This window comes from Papaver somniferum, chromosome 5 (assembly GCF_003573695.1).
Source record: "Papaver somniferum cultivar HN1 chromosome 5, ASM357369v1, whole genome shotgun sequence".
Lineage (NCBI taxonomy): Eukaryota > Viridiplantae > Streptophyta > Magnoliopsida > Ranunculales > Papaveraceae > Papaver > Papaver somniferum.
The window spans coordinates 40176612-40197039 of NC_039362.1; the positions used below are offsets into that span (position 1 = coordinate 40176612).

The window sequence follows — 20428 nt, forward strand, 5'->3', positions numbered from 1 at the left end:
AAATGGCAGAACGTTGGAGATAGATAGTTCGCATGAAAAATAGAAGTGTAAGCCATTTGCAAAAACAGATTAACAAAATGCTTAGTAACTTGTAGTTATTTCAGCAGTATAATTTAGTTGTTTCTTTGAAATGTATTCCTTGTAGATTACTTGATCGAGGAGATATTATGAACAACCAGAGGTGTAATTTTGACCAAGTTTTCCCAACATCAATTAGCAAAGGTGCTTCATTTTTCACTATAAACCATAAACTAAAACCCGAAAAAAGAGAACCATCAGCAAAAGAGCTATGGGTATTGTGTGGCCCAAGAACTACATAAATTTGGCACAAAGCAAATTTCAGCTACATTTCAGCTCAAGAGCTATGCGTATTGTTTTTAAAAACAATAACCGAGTATGCTCGAGTCCACTTTTTTTACAACTTTTTCTTCACATACATAGTTTTTTTTATGATGGAGGTATTGATGGCATGGAATGTGCTAGGAAGAAAATTTTATGACATCAATCCAACCATGGTCGTTGCAGTAAAGATAAAAGACACTGGAATCTTGGTGCTACAGCAAGTAATAATCCAAGGACCTGAGTACAAAAATAAACAGAAGATAACACGTGTGTACCGGCTAAAGCTAAGAACCACAAACCACGAAAGATACCGAAAACATGAAAAACAAAAGGCTATATATAGATTGCCTATGCAAAAGAATCACACTTCCATTCCCTGTACTTTGTATAAATCACACTACCTTGCTCTCCATATTTCTACTGAATTGATTCAGAGGTCGAAAACTTTGTTATATTAAGCCAGCCACAGTAATAAAGAGTGGTACACAAATATAAATAACTCATTCAGGTGTCTCTTTAACATACTGCAACTTTCAAGAATTTGTCATAAGGCAGTAATCTGAAGGACAAAAAAGATCAGGCAATGAGAAAATAAGGATCTGTACTCATGATAATTGTAAGAAACCAAACCATCATTTTGTTAACCGCTAACCTACAATTTCAGGTGATACGATTGACTGAATTACCCAATGTACAAACCCTGTCATGCGTAACTAAATGGCCGAAACCAACAACCTGCCAGCCAAATAGGAGATGACATCACACTTAAACCTACCTGCCAGCCAAATAGAATAATATGTTATATGGCTGGAAGATCATAACCATATGCATAGGGAACTATTCCTTTCCTGCCCGACATCCACCCTGTATAGAAATAATTTCAGTTTATAAAGATCTGTACTTCACTCATAAGAAAACACACAATACATGTTACAGGCTCCTAAATTTCTTTAATTACACTCATCCTAATGTTTATGTACTGCAAATTACATATAAATCTAAATTAATAGTACAGACTCTTCTGAAATATTCATTCAGAAGATATCAATGAAAACAAAATCAAAAACCATTTAATTTATCTCCAAAATGTAGAAAACCATGTCCATTTCTGGGCGGTCGATAATCGTTTCAGGGACGGAGTCAAAGGCCCTGAGTATAGCAGGAGTGCTAGCGTGGTGTAAGACTTCAAAGCGAATTAGGTACCTTGAAGGCAGGTGTAGTCATTTTACAGTTTCTGTGCAGGTAACACTGGATTTAGAGGACGAAAAAGGTTTTACAAATTATAGTATCAGCACCTTATGTGTTACCTGGGTGGATCAGGGACTCTAGCTTCGCACCTGTTGCACCAAAGATAACATTCTTCCGCTAATACTTCCGTACAGAAGATACTGCAACCTTGATAGTGCCACACACTCTCGCAAACTATTTTGGTAGCATAGGCTCTGCAAACTATATCTTGGACCCACTGCCAAAAATGGTAAACATTAGTTCAGAAATGGTTGTAAAAATGTGCAATCACATACAACCAATTTGGACGGGATAACGCACCAAGTTTGGGTCCCATCTTGCCATCAAAATTTCAGAGAGGTTTTTCTGGTTGGTGACATTGGTAACTACATCTATTCAATACCCTGATTGGACATACTGGCGTTAGGAGATAAATCTGCATAAAAAGATAGGCAGCATATAAGGGATCCTTCGATCTACATAATATGAGGGATCCTCCAAAACAAATGAACAAAAATGCAAAATACAATCAATTCATTTATTGATCCCCATCCAGATAATGTAGAAAATTAATTTGTGAGAGGAAGCTAATACAAATGGATTGTTGGTTATATGTATATATTTTCTTGTCGTGAAGTGCTATGTGACACATTCTAGAATCTAAACGATAGAAGATTTTGTTAGAAAACAAACGTCTTTAGTAATCTTGATGATGGTAAGAGCAAAAAAAAAAGGCAGAAAACAACATTTATTAATCAAAATGCAAGGCTTACATAACCACTAAAAAGAGCAGATGAGTTCATATCAAGCTTATCATGAAACTAATAACGGTGATAAAAAGATATTTGAGATGGTCATTCACGTACTCTAAATCTCTCAAAAACATACTCAAAATGTCAAGAAGATTTTTCAAGTGTAGTATAGCTTATTATAATATGGACTACTGAAAGTTAAAACCACCTAAGTAAAATATAGTATTCAGTGCCTTGATTGAAACCATCCAATCACACAGGGTCATACCCGAGGGAAAATATTAAAACAAATTGGGAAAAATAAAAACAATTTTATTAATCAACCAAAATAACTACGAATCATACCTTAGATAATAGATTTGTGCAGTGAGTGAGCGTCTGAGGGTTTTCTTTATTATGAAAGGGATTAGGGCAATAGGTGTTTCTTTTTTACTATGAATATATTAACGAAACGGTTTTGCATTGAAGTATATAGAAGAACAAATCCAACGATAATAATATTTGTAACTGCAACAATCTTGACCCTCCTTTAGATCTTTGTCCATAGGGAAAAACACTATTAATGGCTCCATCTGAGAGTTTTCTTATAGATTTGTACATGAATTTGCATATCTAATGGTCTTAAATCTCTAAAGAGTATCTAACTACTACTAATGATGAGAATCAACACCTCCATACCGTGAGCTATTTTAGCCATCTCGCTAGCATCTTGCTTCACTAAGATACGAAATCCACAACTGGAGGTGGGTGCATCCTAAGAAAGCAAAAATGAATGTGCCAAACAACAATCAAAGGAAGAGCAACAGCCTAACAGGACAGAGTACGGATTTTTGAATAGATCAACACTAATTCAAAATGATAAACATAAATAACAATGATATAGTAAAATTTAAAAACATAGATTGTTAAAAATCGAAACCCTATGACTACTCAACGATTTTTAAACTATCATGAAACTAATAACGGTGATAAAAAGATATTTGAGATGGTCATTCACGTACTCTAAATCTCTCAAAAACATACTCAAAATGTCAAAATGATCTTTCAAGTGTAGTATAGCTTATTATAATATGGACTACTAAAAGTTAAAACCGCCTAAATAAAATATAGTATTCAGTGCCTTGATTGAAACCATCCAATCACACAGGGTCATACCCGAGGGAAAATATTAAAACAAATTGGGAAAAATAAAAACAATTTTATTAATCAACCAAAGTAACTACGAATCATACCTTAGATAATAGATTTGTGCAGTGAGTGAGCGTCTGAGGGTTTTCTTTATTATGAAAGGGATTAGGGCAATAGGTGTTTCCTTTTTACTATGAATATATTAACGAAACGGTTTTGCGTTGAAGTATATAGAAGAACAAATCCAACGATAATAATATTTGTAACTGCAACAATCTTGACCCTCCTTTAGATCTTTGTCCATAGGGAAAAACACTATTAATGGCTCCATCTAAGAGTTTTCTTATAGATTTGTACATGAATTTGCATATCTAATGGTCTTAAATCTCTAAAGAGTATCTAACTACTACTAATGATGAGAATCAACACCTCCATACCGTGAGCTATTTTAGCCATCTCGCTAGCATCTTGCTTCACTAAGATACGAAATCCACAACTGGAGGTGGGTGCATCCCAAGAAAGCAAAAATGAATGTGCCAAACAACAATCAAAGGAAGAGCAACAGCCTAACAGGACAGAGTACGGATTTTTGAATAGATCAACACTAATTCAAAATGATAAACATAAATAACAATGATATAGTAAAATTTAAAAACATAGATTGTTAAAAATCGAAACCCTATGACTACTCAACGATTTTTAAACTATCATGAAACTAATAACGGTGATAAAAAGATATTTGAGATGGTCATTCACGTACTCTAAATCTCTCAAAAAAACATACTCAAAATGTCAAGATGATCTTTCAAGTGTAGTATAGCTTATTATAATATGGACTACTGAAAGTTAAAACCGCCTAAATAAAATATAGTATTCAGTGCCTTGATTGAAACCATCCAATCACACAGGGTCATACCCGAGGGAAAATATTAAAACAAATTGGGAAAAAATAAAAACAATTTTATTAATCAACCAAAGTAACTACGAATCATACCTTAGATAATAGATTTGTGCAGTGAGTGAGCGTCTGAGGGTTTTCTTTATTATGAAAGGGATTAGGGCAATAAGTGTTTCCTTTTTACTATGAATATATTAACGAAACGGTTTTGCGTTGAAGTATATAGAAGAACAAATCCAACGATAATAATATTTGTAACTGCAACAATCTTGACCCTCCTTTAGATCTTTGTCCATAGGGAAAAACACTATTAATGGCTACATCTAAGAGTTTTGTTATAGATTTGTACATGAATTTGCATATCTAATGGTCTTAAATCTCTAAAGAGTATCTAACTACTACTAATGATGAGAATCAACACCTCCATACCGTGAGCTATTTTAGCCATCTCGCTAGCATCTTGCTTCACTAAGATACGAAATCCACAACTGGAGGTGGGTGCATCCTAAGAAAGCAAAAATGAATGTGCCAAACAACAATCAAAGGAAGAGCAACAGCCTAACAGGACAGAGTACGGATTTTTGAATAGATCAACACTAATTCAAAATGATAAACATAAATAACAATGATATAGTAAAATTTAAAAACATAGATTGTTAAAAATCGAAACCCTATGACTACTCAACGATTTTTAAACTATCATGAAACTAATAACGGTGATAAAAAGATATTTGAGATGGTCATAAACGTACTCTAAATCTCTCAAAAACATACTCAAAATGTCAAGATGATCTTTCAAGTGTAGTATAGCTTATTATAATATGGACTACTAAAAGTTAAAACCGCCTAAATAAAATATAGTATTCAGTGCCTTGATTGAAACCATCCAATCACACAGGGTCATACCCGAGGGAAAATATTAAAACAAATTGGGAAAAATAAAAACAATTTTATTAATCAACCAAAGTAACTACGAATCATACCTTAGATAATAGATTTGTGCAGTGAGTGAGCGTCTGAGGGTTTTCTTTATTATGAAAGGGATTAGGGCAATAGGTGTTTCTTTTTTACTATGAATATATTAACGAAACGGTTTTGCATTGAAGTATATAGAAGAACAAATCCAACGATAATAATATTTGTAACTGCAACAATCTTGACCCTCCTTTAGATCTTTGTCCATAGGGAAAAACACTATTAATGGCTCCATCTAAGAGTTTTCTTATAGATTTGTACATGAATTTGCATATCTAATGGTCTTAAATCTCTAAAGAGTATCTAACTACTACTAATGATGAGAATCAACACCTCCATACCGTGAGCTATTTTAGCCATCTCGCTAGCATCTTGCTTGACTAAGATACGAAATCCACAACTGGAGGTGGGTGCATCCTAAGAAAGCAAAAATGAATGTGCCAAACAACAATCAAAGGAAGAGCAACAGCCTAACAGGACAGAGTACGGATCTTTGAATAGATCAACACTAATTCAAAATGATAAACATAAATAACAATGATATAGTAAAATTTAAAAACATAGATTGTTAAAAATCGAAACCCTATGACTACTCAACGATTTTTAAACTATCATGAAACTAATAACGGTGATAAAAAGATATTTGAGATGGTCATTCACGTACTCTAAATCTCTCAAAAACATACTCAAAATGTCAAGATGATCTTTCAAGTGTAGTATAGCTTATTATAATATGGACTACTAAAAGTTAAAACCGCCTAAATAAAATATAGTATTCAGTGCCTTGATTGAAACCATCCAATCACACAGGGTCATACCCGAGGGAAAATATTAAAACAAATTGGGAAAAATAAAAACAATTTTATTAATCAACCAAAGTAACTACGAATCATACCTTAGATAATAGATTTGTGCAGTGAGTGATCGTTTGAGGGTTTTCTTTATTATGAAAGGGATTAGGGCAATAGGTGTTTCTTTTTTACTATGAATATATTAACGAAACGGTTTTGCATTGAAGTATATAGAAGAACAAATCCAACGATAATAATATTTGTAACTGCAACAATCTTGACCCTCCTTTAGATCTTTGTCCATAGGGAAAAACACTATTAATGGCTCCATCTAAGAGTTTTCTTATAGATTTGTACATGAATTTGCATATCTAATGGTCTTAAATCTCTAAAGAGTATCTAACTACTACTAATGATGAGAATCAACACCTCCATACCGTGAGCTATTTTAGCCATCTCGCTAGCATCTTGCTTCACTAAGATACGAAATCCACAATTGGAGGTGGGTGCATCCTAAGAAAGCAAAAATGAATGTGCCAAACAACAATCAAAGGAAGAGCAACAGCCTAACAGGACAGAGTACGGATTTTTGAGTAGATCAACACTAATTCGAAATGATAAACATAAATAACAATGATATAGTAAAATTTAAAAACATAGATTGTTAAAAATCGAAACCCTATGACTACTCAACGATTTTTAAACTATCATGAAACTAATAACGGTGATAAAAAGATATTTGAGATGGTCATTCACGTACTCTAAATCTCACAAAAACATACTCAAAATGTCAAGATGATCTTTCAAGTGTAGTATAGCTTATTATAATATGGACTACTAAAAGTTAAAACCGCCTAAGTAAAATATAGTGTTCAGTGCCTTGATTGAAACCATCCAATCACACAGGGTCATACCCGAGGGAAAATATTAAAACAAATTGGGAAAAAATAAAAACAATTTTATTAATCAACCAAAGTAACTACGAATCATACCTTAGATAATAGATTTGTGCAGTGAGTGAGCGTCTGAGGGTTTTCTTTATTATGAAAGGGATTAGGGCAATAGGTGTTTCCTTTTTACTATGAATATATTAACGAAACGGTTTTGCGTTGAAGTATATAGAAGAACAAATCCAATGATAATAATATTTGTAACTGCAACAATCTTGACCCTCCTTTAGATCTTTGTCCATAGGGAAAAACACTATTAATGGCTCCATCTAAGAGTTTTCTTATAGATTTGTACATGAATTTGCATATCTAATGGTCTTAAATCTCTAAAGAGTATCTAACTACTACTAATGATGAGAATCAACACCTCCATACCGTGAGCTATTTTAGCCATCTCGCTAGCATCTTGCTTCACTAAGATACGAAATCCACAACTGGAGGTGGGTGCATCCTAAGAAAGCAAAAATGAATGTGCCAAACAACAATCAAAGGAAGAGCAACAGCCTAACAGGACAGAGTACGGATTTTTGAATAGATCAACACTAATTCAAAATGATAAACATAAATAACAATGATATAGTAAAATTTAAAAACATAGATTGTTAAAAATCGAAACCCTATGACTACTCAACGATTTTTAAACTATCATGAAACTAATAACGGTGATAAAAAGATATTTGAGATGGTCATTCACGTACTCTAAATCTCTCAAAAACATACTCAAAATGTCAAGATGATCTTTCAAGTGTAGTATAGCTTATTATAATATGGACTACTGAAAGTTAAAACCACCTAAGTAAAATATAGTATTCAGTGCCTTGATTGAAACCATCCAATCACACTGGGTCATACCCGAGGGAAAATATTAAAACAAATTGGGAAAAATAAAAACAATTTTATTAATCAACCAAAGTAACTACGAATCATACCTTAGATAATAGATTTGTGCAGTGAGTGAGCGTCTGAGGGTTTTCTTTATTATGAAAGGGATTAGGGCAATAGGTGTTTCTTTTTTACTATGAATATATTAACGAAACGGTTTTGCATTGAAGTATATAGAAGAACAAATCCAACGATAATAATATTTGTAACTGCAACAATCTTGACCCTCCTTTAGATCTTTGTCCATAGGGAAAAACACTATTAATGGCTCCATCTGAGAGTTTTCTTATAGATTTGTACATGAATTTGCATATCTAATGGTCTTAAATCTCTAAAGAGTATCTAACTACTACTAATGATGAGAATCAACACCTCCATACCGTGAGCTATTTTAGCCATCTCGCTAGCATCTTGCTTCACTAAGATACGAAATCCACAACTGGAGGTGGGTGCATCCTAAGAAAGCAAAAATGAATGTGCCAAACAACAATCAAAGGAAGAGCAACAGCCTAACAGGACAGAGTACGGATTTTTGAATAGATCAACACTAATTCAAAATGATAAACATAAATAACAATGATATAGTAAAATTTAAAAACATAGATTGTTAAAAATCGAAACCCTATGACTACTCAACGATTTTTAAACTATCATGAAACTAATAACGGTGATAAAAAGATATTTGAGATGGTCATTCACGTACTCTAAATCTCTCAAAAACATACTCAAAATGTCAAGATGATCTTTCAAGTGTAGTATAGCTTATTATAATATGGACTACTAAAAGTTAAAACCGCCTAAATAAAATATAGTATTCAGTGCCTTGATTGAAACCATCCAATCACACAGGGTCATACCCGAGGGAAAATATTAAAACAAATTGGGAAAAATAAAAACAATTTTATTAATCAACCAAAGTAACTACGAATCATACCTTAGATAATAGATTTGTGCAGTGAGTGAGCGTCTGAGGGTTTTCTTTATTATGAAAGGGATTAGGGCAATAGGTGTTTCTTTTTTACTATGAATATATTAACGAAACGGTTTGGCATTGAAGTATATAGAAGAACAAATCCAACGATAATAATATTTGTAACTGCAACAATCTTGACCCTCCTTTAGATCTTTGTCCATAGGGAAAAACACTATTAATGGCTCCATCTAAGAGTTTTCTTATAGATTTGTACATGAATTTGCATATCTAATGGTCTTAAATCTCTAAAGAGTATCTAACTACTACTAATGATGAGAATCAACACCTCCATACCGTGAGCTATTTTAGCCATCTCGCTAGCATCTTGCTTCACTAAGATACGAAATCCACAACTGGAGGTGGGTGCATCCTAAGAAAGCAAAAATGAATGTGCCAAACAACAATCAAAGGAAGAGCAACATCCTAACAGGACAGAGTACGGATCTTTGAATAGATCAACACTAATTCAAAATGATAAACATAAATAACAATGATATAGTAAAATTTAAAAACATAGATTGTTAAAAACCGAAACCCTATGACTACTCAACGATTTTTAAACTATCATGAAACTAATAACGGTGATAAAAAGATATTTGAGATGGTCATTCACGTACTCTAAATCTCTCAAAAACATACTCAAAATGTCAAGATGATCTTTCAAGTGTAGTATAGCTTATTATAATATGGACTATTAAAATTTAAAACCGCCTAAGTAAAATATAGTATTCAGTGCCTTGATTGAAACCATCCAATCACACAGGGTCATACCCGGGGGAAAATATTAAAACAAATTGGGAAAAAATAAAAACAATTTTATTAATCAACCAAAGTAACTACGAATCATACCTTAGATAATAGATTTGTGCAGTGAGTGAGCGTCTGAGGGTTTTCTTTATTATGAAAGGGATTTGGGCAATAGGTGTTTCCTTTTTACTATGAATATATTAACGAAACGGTTTTGCGTTGAAGTATATAGAAGAACAAATCCAACGATAATAATATTTGTAACTGCAACAATCTTGACCCTCCTTTAGATCTTTGTCCATAGGGAAAAACATTATTAATGGCTCCATCTAAGAGTTTTCTTATAGATTTGTACATGAATTTGCATATCTAATGGTCTTAAATCTCTAAAGAGTATCTAACTACTACTAATGATGAGAATCAACACCTCCATACCGTGAGCTATTTTAGCCATCTCGCTAGCATCTTGCTTCACTAAGATACGAAATCCACAACTGGAGGTGGGTGCATCCTAAGAAAGCAAAAATGAATGTGCCAAACAACAATCAAAGGAAGAGCAACAGCCTAACAGGACAGAGTACGGATTTTTGAATAGATCAACACTAATTCGAAATGATAAACATAAATAACAATGATATAGTAAAATTTAAAAACATAGATTGTTAAAAATCGAAACCCTATGACTACTCAACGATTTTTAAACTATCATGAAACTAATAACGGTGATAAAAAGATATTTGAGATGGTCATTCACGTACTCTAAATCTCTCAAAAACATAATCAAAATGTCAAGATGATCTTTCAAGTGTAGTATAGCTTATTATAATATGGACTATTAAAATTTAAAACCGCCTAAGTAAAATATAGTATTCAGTGCCTTGATTGAAACCATCCAATCACACAGGGTCATACCCGGGGGAAAATATTAAAACAAATTGGGAAAAAATAAAAACAATTTTATTAATCAACCAAAGTAACTACGAATCATACCTTAGATAATAGATTTGTGCAGTGAGTGAGCGTCTGAGGGTTTTCTTTATTATGAAAGGGATTTGGGCAATAGGTGTTTCCTTTTTACTATGAATATATTAACGAAACGGTTTTGCGTTGAAGTATATAGAAGAACAAATCCAACGATAATAATATTTGTAACTGCAACAATCTTGACCCTCCTTTAGATCTTTGTCCATAGGGAAAAACACTATTAATGGCTCCATCTAAGAGTTTTCTTATAGATTTGTACATGAATTTGCATATCTAATGGTCTTAAATCTCTAAAGAGTATCTAACTACTACTAATGATGAGAATCAACACCTCCATACCGTGAGCTATTTTAGCCATCTCGCTAGCATCTTGCTTCACTAAGATACGAAATCCACAACTGGAGGTGGGTGCATCCTAAGAAAGCAAAAATGAATGTGCCAAACAACAATCAAAGGAAGAGCAACAGCCTAACAGGACAGAGTACGGATCTTTGAATAGATCAACACTAATTCAAAATGATAAACATAAATAACAATGATATAGTAAAATTTAAAAACATAGATTGTTAAAAATCGAAACCCTATGACTACTCAACGATTTTTAAACTATCATGAAACTAATAACGGTGATAAAAAGATATTTGAGATGGTCATTCACGTACTCTAAATCTCTCAAAAACATACTCAAAATGTCAAGATGATCTTTCAAGTGTAGTATAGCTTATTATAATATGGACTACTAAAAGTTAAAACCACCTAAGTAAAATATAGTATTCAGTGCCTTGATTGAAACCATCCAATCACACAGGGTCATACCCGAGGGAAAATATTAAAACAAATTGGGAAAAAATAAAAACAATTTTATTAATCAACCAAAGTAACTACGAATCATACCTTAGGTAATAGATTTGTGCAATGAGCGAGCGTCTGAGGGTTTTCTTTATTATGAAAGGGATTAGGGCAATAGGTGTTTCCTTTTTACTATGAATATATTAACGAAACGGTTTTGCGTTGAAGTATATAGAAGAACAAATCCAACGATAATAATATTTGTAACTGCAACAATCTTGACCCTCTTTTAGATCTTTGTCCATAGGGAAAAACACTATTAATGGCTCCATCTGAGAGTTTTCTTATAGATTTGTACATGAATTTGCATATCTAATGGTCTTAAATCTCTAAAGAGTATCTAACTACTACTAATGATGAGAATCAACACCTCCATACCGTGAGCTATTTTAGCCATCTCGCTAGCATCTTGCTTCACTAAGATACGAATTCCACAACTGGAGGTGGGTGCGTCCTAAGAAAGCGAAAATGAATGTGCCAAACAACAATCGAAGGAAGAGCAACAGCCTAACAGGACAGAGAACGGATTTTTGAATAGATCAACACTAATTCGAAATGATAAACATAAATAACAATGATATAGTAAAATTTAAAAACATAGATTGTTAAAAATCGAAACCCTATGACTACTCAACGATTTTTAAACTAAAAATTGAGAATTATGATGTTAAAAATTGAAACCCTATGAATTATTCAGAAAAAAAATATAACTAAAAATTGATGATTACTTACAGATACAAAGTTTCTGCACTTCCTACCCCGAGTGGTCGAAGAAAACGGCAAAACCCTATGATATCAACAAAGGGAAAATCAATTAAAATTTTGGGAAAATCATAGATTGTTAAAAATCGAAACCCTATGACTACTCGACGATTTTTAAACTAAAAATTGAGAATTATGATGTTAAAAATTGAAACCCTATGAATTATTCAGAAAAAAAAATAAAACTAAAAATTGATAATTACTTACAGATACAAAGTTTCTGCACTTCCTACCCCGAGTGGTCGAAGATTACGGCAAAACCCTATGATATCAACAAAGGGAAAATCAATTAAAATTTTGGGAAAGAAGAACCGTAACCCCTAATCAACCAAAATCAGAGTGATAAATAGCCAGAATCAACATTGGCTTTGTTTTTATTACCCTTGCACATGCATAACGCCTCTGCCATTGATGGAAGGAAACTTGAAATTAATTTGGAAATTAACGGGATGAGTAACGGAAGAGCTAGAGACTAGTAATGCGAAGGGAAAATGTGTTATTGGAGTGTTAGAATAAGTTTTATTCTGGACCGTCCTTTAACTGTTCAAAATGTAGGTCACCGTCCAACAGGAAAAACACAAATGTCTAGAGTAAGTGGTTCAATCAGGACCCTTCTTTATGTGTCCGAACTGTAGATGGCCGTCGATGTGGGAAAACACCATTGTCCCTTATAATATAGATATACATACTTGCATTAGTCAAGCTTAATACCAAGCTATACATATGTAAACATAATTTGCAGGTTTCCTTTAGTTCCACAATTTGCGAGAAAACTTGAACTTCTAGTTATTTTTCCGTAAGTATGTAGTTTAACTTCATTAACTGTACGTTCCTCATTAGTCACCACTGAACAATCACAACAATCACTCCCTCCTTCAGCTCTGCTTCTTTCATCACACTCATATCAATTATCTACATTAGGAGATTTTACCCGAAATATGGTTTTAAAAATAAGTGCAATTAAAAACTATAGATCTTAGTATTCTTACCTGCGAACTATATGTGGCATAAATAGGAGCTTTGAGCCTTTCCTCCACACTCATTTCGTAAGGAGCTTTTACCTGCAATAAGGTACCAAAAATATCTACAGTTACTAATTAAAAACCTTGGTATTGTTACACGGAAAGTATGCTTGGATTTCTAACCAAATCCAGATTTACGCAAACCAAATTTCAAATACTTATTCTACATTTGACAAACCCTTAAGATACTAATAATAACACTACCGATCTAATTAATATCTACATAATAAGGATAGTGTCAAATTACTCTTAGTCTAATACTATTTTAGATAATCTAATATTAATTTCTAAATGGAATTTAATACTACTCAAAAACGGTACAATGTAAAAGAATACCTACACTACAAAATGAAACGGATATGTAGAAAACTCAATAAGATGCGACTTACAATCTAAGAGCAGGAACAGAGGACGCAAGGCTTGCATTCGGACAGGCATCCCAACTTCATTGGAAAACAACTACATATACCTCCTCATCTGTTCGATTTCTTTGGCAGCACCTCTCTTCATCCCCTTTACGGATAAGTCTCTAACTACAGTTCCTCATAAGCTTTCTATATAGACCTCACTACCTTGATATTTTCTGGCTGCACGGTTTTGTCATATTATACTATGATATGGATACTCTAAACACAAAGGCCACACCCACCATCCTATCAAATACTCTCGCAGCTTTACCTGGTATATTCATCTGTGGAATGAAGCATGTGCCTCGATGCCCCGATGAGTGCAGCTTTGTTAAATCTGAAAACAGTATATCATGCATTACACTTGCAAGGGGACTTCTATGTACCTTTTCATGAAGCTTTGCACGGTTTTGTCATATTATACTATGATATGGTGAACTTACAAAGAAAATTATAATCTTTTCTTCTCAGTTTTTCCGTTGAATTTAACTCCAATAATTATAAATCGCAGCCTTTTTCTCCATACTGTGAAATGCATGATCGAAATACTTCAAATCCTGGTAAGCGAACTTGGCAAGGAGCTGATGGTAGATGATGTGATTCCAAGCATGCACGACCATTTAAAAAAAAACATTAGGTTTCAGTTTTCTTTCATGTAAAGCTCACCAAAAGTTATCAGAAAAATAATCACTAAATGGATACTGAAACTGGTTGGGTCTATGTAAACAATTGAATAAAAGTTTATGTGATATTAAAAAAGAATACAAACTTTCTTCCTCGAATTAAGATTAAAGGTGCATATCCAGTTGAAATTTAGATATTTTCATGTCTTCTAATCAACATGAGAAAGAATTATGGAACCTCTACAACCTTCAAGTAACTAAAGGTTCCATGCATTCAGATGTATATATCCCAGATATATATATTCCACCTGTTAGTATAACAGCACACATACCTAGATGGTGGAATTATGATTCAAGATCCATCAAGTGCATGGATAACAACAGTAGTACGTGTTACAGAATATTGAAATCAGTAAAAGTTAACATCAATTTATGGGTTGAATCAACATATTTTTCATGCCAACAAATACATTGACCCCGATGTTGAACCCTTTTAGGAGTGCTCCTCAAGAAGTTTAATAACAAAGAATGCAAATGCTAAAAAAATATGAATAAATTGGTTTACAAAGAAAGAAATTTGAATGAATTGAGTACAATAAGTAACCTAATTTGTATTCTGTAAAAGTAGATTACCAAAGATAGATTTGTTCACATAGTCGTTCCTCTTCCCACGACCTATATAACAATTTGCACTTGAAATAGGGCAATTTTTTTGATATAATTAGCTGACTTAAAACCTTTACTACTGACTGTGTTGGAGTTAGTATGAACTTTTCTTTCATCTACTTGATTAATTAGGAAAACATTATTCTCCAAACTCAGATGTATGGATCGCGTATATAAGAGGGTAGAAAGCGTACCCGAGTCTTCCATAACTACACCACTATACGTGGTTCTCAGCGCCTTCCATTCACTGTCAAGATTTTATATTCAAATTGTTTTTGACCGTCACGGTTTTTTGCACTTCCATTATCATTTTGTGAAACAACGCCAATAGTCCTGTAGGAAGCATATAAAAAATACAAAGCAAGATCAATAAAACCATCCGAGAATATTTCAAGTATTTTCTCCATATCCAATATCAATAAAACCTACCTACCTCTTATTTCATGAACTTCGGGTATGTTCAGGTGGAAGTACACCTTTGAAGCATTCCTTGAGAGGAGAACTTCCCTGCAATGTAGTTGGTAGTTCATTATTATGTACTTGCTAGAAAATATGAGAAGTAAGCAATCATTAAGTACTACCTTGGCACTCCTTCGCAAAGGTGGAGCAGGCCGTAATTACAGCTACTGACTGCTGTAACACAACCCCATTAAAGCCCCCTTAAAAAGACATATGTACCAATAGGAGAAGCCATACCTTCTATAGCCCCCTTTTTAGACCCTTCTACGATGAACTGAGATAGCAACACATGAAATATCGACCCACTACACAGCTTTAACCAAAATTAGAGTTTTTGCCCGCTCTCTGTCACACTTGTCACTGGTCCTCCGTCCTCGGTAAGATTTCCGGAGTTTCCAAGTATTTTCCTGCAAAATTTAGTAAAATTACTGCAACATTAGCATCTGGGAAAGTATGAAACACCCACATTAGGTTTGAGGTAGTTATATGAATCCGAATGCTGTGACTATGAGTGTTATTTCTATCACATCATAAATGATTGTTGCTGAGAACCTGCAGTATATTAACATGAAAAATGGAATGAGTCCATCAACTCGCACAACTCTAGTTCCCCTATGTGTCAGTAGCTTCCAATTAAACTGGTGTTAAGGAGCTCAAGTTACCTTTGGTTTTGAGTCGGTTCATGACCTAGCTCCTCTTCAGCCTTGAATTATAAATTTTCGTTCAAATTATCTAGATAAACCCCAACTCCCACACCTAAAAAAACACTCAAAGAAGAAATCTGTAAAATCGTACCCGATGAGAAGAAAAAGAGATCGGAAGAGAACAGGGGTTTAAGGGATGTGTGTGTTAGTGTGAATGTACTCAACATCGCCAAAAACATGAATCGAAACCCTCTATTTCCTATGGCCCACTGCTAGACACCATTGTATAACAACAGAAAGGGAAGAGAATGGATTCAACAACAGAAAGGGAAGATAATAGATTCAGAAAAGGGAACATAATAGAATCGCTGGAGACGGCAACGAAAAGAGAAAGATTACAATTAGGGTTTTGGTTCAGCGAGAATTTTTTTTTTTTCTTTTTTCTCTCGAAGCATATTATAACCCTGGTGTTGATGACTTACCCATTTCGTTCGCCAAAAAAAAAACGCTGAAAATATTTCAAAACTCTGGATTTCTATTGGTCGGGGGCCAGGAGCTCTAGAATTCAAACTTTTGGCCTAACTTTCATTCTGGAGCCAGTATTTCGTCCTCAAATTGTATATACAATTGGACTATTAAGATGAGAGTTGGGTTGACTAACATGCGGAAATGGAGAAGGAAGTGACATAATCTTTCAGTCTCTTCTATTTTCCTTTCGCCTCTCCATTTTGCTTCATCTCTCCATTTCTCTGTGTTTGTCTCTATTTCGATTCTTCTCTCATATCGATAATAACTTAGGGTTACAGAGATTAGAGTAAAGACGAAGCCAGATCGTGTAATCAAATGGCGAACTATAATTGGTTTCGCCATCACCAGATGAGAAACGAATAACTAAAAGATAAGTGACAAACCCTAATTCAATATCTATGGTTTATAAAATTTGATTTACAAATCAGTTTATTGATTTCAAATTCATCAGTTTGTTTCTGTTTCTCCGCGAATAGATCTTTCTAGGGTTTGTATTTTTTTTAGTTTCTGACTTGATTTATTTGATTGTTGAAATGATGTTGAACATGACCAAATTCCTATCAGAAATATTAAGGTAAAGGTGTTGCTAACTCACCAGTGTTTTGAGTTCAGAAACTTGGCTAGAGCTAAGATGGGTCTTGATAGGTTAAAGGACATGATCATGCCAAATTTGAGATTGAGGGGTAATGAGATTATAGACATATTATGGTTTGTGGAACCTTGTTCACCAGAGTCTTTGATTACGGAAGAAGAGTTTTGGTAGTTTTGGGATAATGTAGAAATAGATGAGAATTGTTGGATTCTGCATATGCAAGTGTTTACTAGGATTCACACTGGCGAGGTTTCTAAACTTATATATGATTCAGTTCCTCCACACAAGTAATTAACTCCAATTAAGAATATGGAGAGGTAGAAGGTAGCACTGTAGGAAGGAAAAATCAGTATCCAAGGGTACACCTACTAGTTCAACACCAAAGAAAATAGTATCCAAGGGTAATACACCTAGTAGTTCAAGAAGAAAAAGAAGAAGAAGTCTAAGGCTAGCAGCATTTTCAAGAAACAAATTGCGGCAAGAAGTAAGAAGAAGTTATTCATTGATTTATCAGATAAAGAAGAAGTTTATGTTCCCCAAATCCCCAAACAAACTCAAGCAACACAAGCAAGTGTGGCTGAAAACATACCTGAAGAAGAAGTATATGTTCCTTCTCTGAACAAACTCAACCAACACAAGCAAGTGTGGCTGAAAACATAATTGAAGAAGTTTTAATTATGATTTCTGGTTTGAAGCTACAATTTTATTGAAGATATTTACAAGATGAGTCAAGAATATAAGAAGAATGATGAGTTTGTTGTTCATCTTCCTAAATTTGAAGGGGATGAGTGTCATTCTGATAAGGATTTGAAAAATGTACCCGGATATGAACAAGAGGATCAAGATGACATGGATTACAAGAAGCTTCTGAAGAAGGTTGACAGTGGGTATTTATCAAATATGGGCAGTGATATCGATGGTGATAGTGATGGTGATATTGGTGATCCAGAATTGGTGAAGTTGAGGTGGATAATGACAAGGAAGGTAATATTGTGTTTGTTATATTTGTTATTTATTAAAATTGTATTTCGATTTGATATCGGGTACTAATGTTGTTGTTTTTTATCTTGTTTTTAAATTGCAAAGGACCATTATGGGGACTTACTGGGCTCTGACTCTGACAAGGAAGGCATAATGTTCATTGTTTACATTTTTTGTTTGTTTATATTTGTTGTTTATTCATTGTTTTCTTGTATGGTACTTAAACTTGATGAATCATGTTATTTGTTTGTTCTTGGATCAGACTAAGATGAACCAGTTGGGATGGAGCTTATAGTACCATTTGTTGGGCCTTAGTGTAATAATACGAAGCTTAATGTGCCTCCTCATGATAATTCAAATTTTGAGAATGAATATGCAAAACACTTAAAGGAAGATGATAATGAGAAAATGTTCCTAGATTAAAAAGATAACAACTATTGGATACAAATGCTCTCATAATTGGAAGTAAATTGTGAGTAAGATGTATTTTTACAAGCATATGAGAAAATTTTGTGTGAAGAATGGCCACCAGACAATAGCTACTAAGAGTTGTAAGACCAATCTAAGGGTTAAGTGCGTTGATTGGAAGACTCAACAATGTCCATTCTTCATTTATGGCATGGTAAAGAAAGGTAAAGGACTTAATTTCACGCTTAGAGTCTTTAAAATCACTCACAACTGCAATGATGAGAAATATGACATCAACAAGTGTGCAAATCGATCATATGTAGCTGATTGGTACTATGAGAAGATAAAAACTAATCAAGCGTTGCTATCTCAAGATTGTTTGTTAAGTTTAGTTGATCAAAACTATAGTCTTGATTTCTAGTCTACTTATAGCTATGTCTCGGATTAGGATAGAATGTATAGTTAAGATTTAGACTTCACGGAGTTCATCGATTGAAGACGAAGATCTACTGAGGAGAGATTGGAGGAACTTCATCAACAAAAGGTATGTGGAGACTAAAACTTATCTATCACTCAGAAGTCTATTCTATTTTATCTCCTAATGAGACTAAGTCGTATAACTATATAGACTTTTATATTATACACATTTGATATTTCGAGCTGAGTTTAACTCGGTTATCTATTTCTCAAAATATGTGTTGGAAGCTTTTTTCTTTAGCTACGTTCATTATATTCTTGACGAGTTTAGTTGGAAATAATTTATTTGTTGGAAACTAAATAATAAGTCAAAAAATGATCATGTGAAAATTACCTTGAAACATCTTACATGATTTGTGTGAGACAATCATTTGATGTCGAAACAGAAAGTTTTATATTGATCATTCGATCATTTAGAAATTACTTGAAGCTAATAGTTTGTATGAGACAGCTATTGTCGTCTTTTAAGGATGTTTCAATGATTGAAATGGGAGTTTAGAACAATTAACCTTTGTTTGGATACAACACAGTATGCGTACCTAGTATGCAAACTGTTTTGGTATGATTCAGGTCCGGGAACCTTGTTTGCATACCTAGTATGCGAATGGTTTTAACGGTTGAAGTCCGGGAACCTTGTTTGCATACTAGTATGTGAACAGTTCTACCTGAGTTAGGTCTGGGACTGTCGTTTGCATACCCGTTTGCAAACGGTTGGAAAATACCAAAGTCCGGAAGCTATAGTTTGTGTACCTGTTTGCAAACTTAGTGGTTAAATTTCTAAAATCGGTTAAGTATGTTTTTCATACTCATGAACAAATGCATTTATGAATTAAGGAATGCAATCTTTGCAAACCGTGGCTTAATGTTCATGAATTAATTCTTACGAATCAATCCGATTTTGATTCAATTGGTTCATATATATTTCTATGAGATAGTGAACAATTGAAGAACTCTATGTGAAACACAATTAGATTCATTTGATTATCTTTCATGATTGATTGATCATCATAGTTGATCTAGATGTGTTAGATGAATGAGGTTAAGACAAAAGTTTCCATATGGCTAATTTCGGTTAACTGTTATTGAGCCAACTCAATATACATGTTTAGGTTTGGTTACCCAAATCTAAATGAATGTATATTTTATTTTTGTAACAAGCTAAGACCATCTAACGGTGGAGAGATATTGCTTTGATTTCAAGCAGACTTAGCTTGAATCTTAAATCAGGTTATCATCTAACCGCGAATATTGAATGCTTTGTTACTAAGCTATCTTAGCTTTGATTGAAAGCAAACCCTGATTTGAAAGAATATATAAGGGAAAACTCTAGCAACTAGAAAACCTAATCCCAACACTTTCAT

The 20428-nt window shown here is 33.6% G+C and overlaps 1 long non-coding RNA gene across 7 annotated transcripts; it reads right to left on the bottom strand.

Annotated features, from left to right (window-relative positions):
• Positions 1-771: 771 nt before the first annotated feature.
• LOC113281434 lies at positions 772-16543 on the bottom strand. Of its 7 annotated transcripts, XR_003326145.1 has the most exons (14): positions 16100-16543; positions 15675-15844; positions 15412-15485; positions 15173-15311; positions 14133-14270; positions 13961-14026; positions 13672-13869; positions 13250-13321; positions 12642-12927; positions 12468-12522; positions 12231-12285; positions 1891-2005; positions 1650-1807; positions 772-1206 (listed from the first exon to the last, which is right to left on the bottom strand). It is a non-coding gene; the product is annotated as an uncharacterized LOC113281434 (long non-coding RNA). The 7 variants fall into 7 exon arrangements; XR_003326140.1 differs by lacking the exon at positions 12642-12927; XR_003326141.1 differs by lacking the exon at positions 12642-12927 and having other exon boundaries at positions 1638-1807.
• Positions 16544-20428: the final 3885 nt, after the last annotated feature.